Source organism: Austrofundulus limnaeus, unplaced genomic scaffold (assembly GCF_001266775.1).
Source record: "Austrofundulus limnaeus strain Quisiro unplaced genomic scaffold, Austrofundulus_limnaeus-1.0 Scaffold4, whole genome shotgun sequence".
NCBI classification, from domain to species: domain Eukaryota; kingdom Metazoa; phylum Chordata; class Actinopteri; order Cyprinodontiformes; family Rivulidae; genus Austrofundulus; species Austrofundulus limnaeus.
This window is the reverse complement of record NW_013952406.1, coordinates 1,491,826-1,498,417: the sequence shown is the minus strand read 5'-3', so window position 1 is coordinate 1,498,417 and position 6,592 is coordinate 1,491,826.

Genomic DNA, 6,592 nt, shown 5'->3' with positions numbered 1-6,592 from the left:
TGTTGTTTCATTGTGGAATTCCAATAATTGAACTGCCAACATGGAATCAATGTTGACTCATTGTAAGCTGTTTGTCGCACCACTCCTCCCCTCTATAGGAGGAGAAAGGAGAGGAGGAAAAGAGGTTGAATCAACACTGATAACAAATCAGTTATGGCTGAAAACCTAACATTGTTTCAACATGCTAGTCACTGACCACTTTCTGTATCATTTCAACATTGACGAACGTTGATGCCAACCATATTTCAACACTGATTCACTCATATTAAGTCTTTTTTCTTTTCTTAAAATTTGAACAATCCTGCAGAAAAAAAGTCTCTCGATCACCAATGCTGACTAGATTTTCTCACATGTTGTGTTTGAAAGTATTTTGTACATTAAAAATGCACGTAAAATTGGTTAGGAGATTTTACTGTGGAAGCTATACACTTTTCCAAAACCAGGGATTTGTGTGCAAGGATACTGAACAAATACTTGGCCCCTCTATGAATATTGTGGCCCCTTGATGGCCYCTTACTTAGAAAAATTCTAGATCYGCCACTGGCAAAAGCCCTGAAGCACTAATCGKGAAATTAGTTCCCCTAATATATTAGTGCTTTAGCTTTAGGGGAACTGTGGTCACCACGRAAGAAGATTCATGTTTTGTTGCTTTTATTTAATTTTAGGTCAAACCAGCTGAGGCTGCAGTGGCATTCTGAATGGTCCTTCGTCAGGAGAAAATAAACAATCCCTCTCTCTCAGAGATTGACAGTGATGTGGCCTTTATCAATGCACCAACCCCCCCATGCTCCCCTCAAGCTGCTCGGTGGCCAAACAGCGAGCAGCTAAAAGGGCATCTCCCCAGTGGGTGACTATGGAAATGAGCAATGCCTCGCAGCAAATACGAAAAACTTCCACCGAATTGACCAAGGAAAACGATGGGCGGGGAATGTTAGGAGTTATTAACCCGTTAGAAAAGATAAAACATTTGGAGACTGCTTTTGAATACAGGAAGCTCCATGGTTTTTCTGTTTCTAAGATGATGTTAACATGACAGGAGGGTGACCTCCAGTCCTCAACTTTGTAATAAAAACACTTAAACTCGAGCAATCTGCTGAGAAAAAAAAACTCATACGATGCAGCTGTTTCCAAGAGGAAAAYGTATCTCAGCTGCAACGCCTTGCTGAATTCACGGCGGACAGTAATTAGCTGGCAGGTGGTTGTTGTGTTGTTTTGATCAGGCAGCTTTAATGCTCTTTAAGCAGCTCTTGAACATACTTGCAGAAAAAGAAAGTGGGGTTAAAACCCTGAATTTTAAGCTGTMTTCAAAAACGCAATGGGAATAATTCATATTGTACAAAAAAAAAGGGGAAAAATGCAAAGGGAAATCTGAGAGTGATCGACATGTGATGTAAAACATTTCAGAGAATTTGAATGGAAGAATTTATTTAATGTTTTATTAAACCTTATATCAAAAGCAAACAAATAAAAGCAAAACAGCAATGCTGGAGAAAATGTCACATTGATTACCTGCATGTCTTTTGATCAATTACAATCATTCTAGCAGGAAGTTGTTGGATTAATAGACTTCTTCCACAGSTTTAATGCTTTGGCCTGATTCCAGAAGGTATGATCAAAAAAAGAGGAAATCTAAGTATTTCAAATAACCTTAGTGKTTGTGAAGAAAGTCATCACCAAAAACTGGCAAATAAAGGGAGTCATCAAAAGTAAAACAATGGATGGAGGTAATGGAGAAGATTCATAAAAAAGAGAAATTGACATTGAAATTGGTGGAATCCATGTGAATCAAAATGGAGGCTTTTGAACAAAACTGGTGGAAATGAACACAGCAGACATTAACAGTATGGCACATATGAGGAACAAAATTGTTGCTAYATCCTTGTAGCAGGAAGCTATTCCTAAACCAGCTATTGATCTGATTAATTATGGGCCGGCACCGCTAACTGAGAGGCCGCGCTGGTAAATGAGAAGGAGACTATTCATTTGAGTTAGCATCAGAGAGGCTAACAACTAGCATGGACAAGCTTTTATTCTTCTGTTTAAACTTTACTTCTCTCTTATTTCTATATATTTRTTGTGGTTACTTAATTACTGCTTTTGAGAACACTGTTATTTTTGCACTGCCTTTGAGATCTGCTCATCTGGAAATTTCATTGTGCTACTTGTACAATGACAATAAAAGGAATTCTAATTCTCTTCTAATGCTAATTAGCATTGGAGAGGCTAGTGGCTAGCATGATAAAAACCCCACTGCCGTCGACCAAGGGAAAACACAGCTAATTCAGGTAGTAAAACTTTCTGCTTTGCAGGTTTTATGTTTAATATTTATGATTGGTGTCATGTTTATTTATTTTTATTTACAGTCTTTATTCATTTAGCTAAAAAACAACAATAATTTTAAAATACAATACAATACAATCACAAATTAAATGAAAGGTAGCAGAGGAAAAATGTCAAAATATTGAAGAGTAAATTCTAAGGAACACCTGTCAGCATGTCGCTTATACGTTTAGTATGTTGACCATTTTTGTTGAGAAAGTTTTCTTTACGCAAAAATGTTTGTGTCTAATAACGTAGGCGAGCAGCTTATCCATGCTAGTCGCTAGCCTCTCCAATGCTAATGCCAGCCTATCCACGCTAGTCACTAGCCTCTCCAACGCTAATGCCAAACTATCCACGCTAGTCGCTAGCCTCTCCAATGCTAATGCCAACCTATCCATGCTAGTCACTAGCCTCTCCAATGCTAATGCCAGCCTATACAAGCTAGTCGCTAGCCTCTCCAGTGCTAATGCCAACCTATACACGCTAGTCGCTAGCCTCTCCAGAGCTAATGCCAACCTATACACGCTAGTCGCTAGCCTCTCCAGTGCTAATGCCAACCTATCCATGCTCGTCGCTAGCCTCTCCAATGCTAATGCCAACCTATCCATGCTAGTCGCTAGCCTCTCCAATGCTAATGCCAACCTATCCACGCTAGTCGCTAACCTCTCCAATGCTAATACCAACCTATCCACGCTAGTCGCTAGCCTCTCCAATGCTAATGTCAACCTATCCACGCTAGTCGCTAGCCTCTCCAATGCTAATGCCAACCTATCCACGCTAGTCGCTAGCCTCTCCAATGCTAAGGCCAACCTATCCACGCTAGTCGCTAGCCTCTCCAATGCTAACGCCAACCTATCCATGTTAGTCGCTAACCTCTCCAATGCTAACACCAGCCTATCCATGCTAGTCGCTAGCCTCTCCAATACTAATGCCAACCTATCCATGCTAGTCGCTAGCCTCTCCAATGCTACTGCCAGCCTCTCCAATGCTAATGCCAGCCTATCCATGCTAGTCGCTAGCCTCTCCAATACTAATGCCAGCCTATCCATGCTAGTCGCTAGCCTCTCCAATACTAATGCCAACCTATCCATGCTAGTCGCTAGCCTCTCCAATACTAATGCCAACGTATCCATGCTAGTCACTAGCCTCTCCAATGCTAATGCCAACCTATCCATGGTAGTTGCTAGCCTCTCGATGCTAACACAAATGAACAGTCTCCTTCTCATTTGCCAGCACCGGTCTCTCTTCTACCAGGGCCAGCTGGTTCCAGTGCCAGCCWATCATTAATCAGTTCAATAGCTGGCTTAGGAATAAATATAGCCTCCTGCAACAAGGTTGTAGCAACCGCTGGCTGTGCAATATGATTTTAACCCTCATACCTACAACAGATTTAAATATGAGAACTGTCTCCCCAATATTTGTGTTCTTTTTGTCTTTATATTAGTATTATTTTATTAACTTCAAGTTCAATATCTGTTCATCTTTTATGCTGACAAATGAACAAAACTAAAGAGAATAATAAAAAACTTAAGGAAGTGGATCTTTCAGAGATGATGAGCGTGCCGCAGATGCCTCTAGTAGATTTTTGTTTCAATTAATCAAATATTCAGGGAGATAATTTTTAGAGTGGTGGAACAATCTGCCATCACTGAACAGTTTTCATGCCTAAGTGCAAATCAATTAGTGTTTATCAGCTGAAAGTGTGGCTTATTTGTACACCTATGGGAAAATAAAGCCAACGTGAACTACGCTCCAGAGTTTTCTTTTTCTTCAACTTTTGGGAGTTRATCTGCTGGGAAACATAATAAACATAAAGCCGACTGTTTTAAAAGGCGCCAGAGGAAACGGTGTACTCCGSCGTGAATGCGGAATGCCAAAAATCTCCCCGGACTTCCTGTTTGTGAGCGAGTTCAGCTCGGTCACACACTGCTTCTCATTACCAATCCTCACATGACTTTATGCAATTTGCTCCGGCGCTCTGTAGCTTTTAGTAAAACAGTCAGGAGACGCTCTCTGAGTCTGCTGCTCTCCATCACCCCTCCTCCGGGTCAAATCTTTGTCTTCCTACCATTTCCAGGGACACAAAGCCAACTGCAAACGCTCACGATTAGGCGAGTTTTTCTGTGAATGCTGTGGGTTCTCTCAGGGTGAAGACATCTAAGCTTTTTTATTTTTTTTGCTCGCAGAAGAGAAACTTAAAAATGCAGAAAGAGAAACCCACAAAGGTGCTTCTAATCCCCGCTGCCGTCTCGGCGTTAAAGGGCAAATGGCTGATGAGAYTGGTGAAACGGAGGCAGTAATAATCCTGCCTGTGAGGGGGAGTAGATTGTCAGGATAATGTCTGACGCCCGTCTGATTTCACTAACAAAGCTGCTGCTGATTCGTATTTATCTTGACAAGATGTACACATCTGAATCGATGCCTGGATGACTGCTTTATTGGGCAGTGCAGCAGAGATGATGCTGGCCTATTAATAAGCTCGTGCACACAGAGTGACTGGCACCGATGGACTAATCTTCTCATGTGTCAGTCTGAGCTGTGGGGGCTCAGCAGGTCTGCTGCTCCTCCTGTGGCTGTTTGCCTCCAGATCCACGGCTTATTTCCTGCCCTGGGCCACATCTGCCCACAGATCTGTGACCCCTCTGAGGCCTGCAGCTCTCATTTTTATACTAAAACCTCAAAAAAAAAAAAAAAACTGTTGTAGGTAACAAACAAATGCTATAGTTTTTAAAATAAATTTGTCTTACTTTTGCTTTAAATGTTTCCACTGCAGACCTCTCTGGAGGGATTGTGGATCTTCTCAGGTCTGGGGACGCCTCGGGGTCCCCCAGGTGGAGCTGGAGATTGTCACTCATTGGAATCAGAGTTTTTTTGGACATTGATTTCATAACGCTGAATTTCTGTCTAAAAATTATGTTCATAGATTTATTTTTTGTTTAGAGAAGTGATTTATTGAACAGTCAGCTGGTTGGTGGCTGAMTGAAGATGAGTGAGGAGGTTTGCAGAGATTATTACGAAACTGTTTCATGTTTTCATCTAATGGAACAGGATGACATGACGGCTAGTGTGCCCCCCCCCCACCCCCATCTGTTATGGCAAGCCATTTTAACATAAAATCCACTTCACCACACTTACACATGGTATGTCACATAATCAAAGGAGTGTAATTTGATCACTGAAAAGCCGCTCAGCTCAATCAGGTGTTGGTTTGCAGGCAAATTTTTGCAGTTTAATTTTTTTCAGGCCAAAATTTGGAGGTGAAATTTTGCTGGCCAATTTGAAGTAAAAAAAAAAAAACATATGTGTCAAACTCAAGGCCCGCAGGCCAAATATGGCCCACGGGTGACTCCCGTCTGGCCCRCCAAGGGGCTCATCCATCCCCTTTACTTAATATGAAAATCTTTTTATATCAATGACAAACTGTAAATTTATGATTAAATGCAACAAAATAAATAAAGAACTGTTGGCTTTAAATTGAGTAATTTAGTTGGATAGAACATTAATTCAATTCAATTCACTTCATTTTTTTTTATATAGCGCCAAGTCACAACATATGTTGTCTCAGGGACTCTATTAACAATCTACATTAATAATGTCTTAAAATAAGCTGTTTTAAAGCCAGCATTGATCGTATTCTCAGTAACGCATGTCGATAAGTTCTTTTCAGTGCTTATAAGAGSATGTGTTAAAATGCTGTTTCTATGCAGGAAATACCAGGTARAGCTCAGTTGTTTGCTAGCTRAACATTAAATGTCAAAGTTAATTACAAGTGGCCCTTTGAGGGCCAACATGATGCTCATGTGGCCCTCGTTAAAAATAAGTTAGACACATACGTAATTTACAGGACACTGYATTTCTTCCATAGATGYCGGGTTTCTCTCCTGGACCTGTTGCCTTCATGACCGAACAACAGATGAGTGGAGATGGAGACATTTTTGATGCAAAGCTTCTCTTGATAAAATGCATCAGGAAAGGTGTTTTTTTTTTACATCGACTTCCTGAAATAAACAAAACCATCTTATAAAATATCATTGTAGAAACAGAACCTCTGTTTCAATTATTAGAGCATATATATGTGCCCCAGGGCAGCTGTGGCTACAATGTAGCTTACCATCATCAGTGTGTGAATGGGTGAATGTCTGAAATATAAAGTGCCTTGGGGTCCAAGTGGACTTGATAAGGTACTATATAAGTTCAAGCCATTACATACATACATACATACATACATACATACATACATACATACATACATACATACATACATACATAC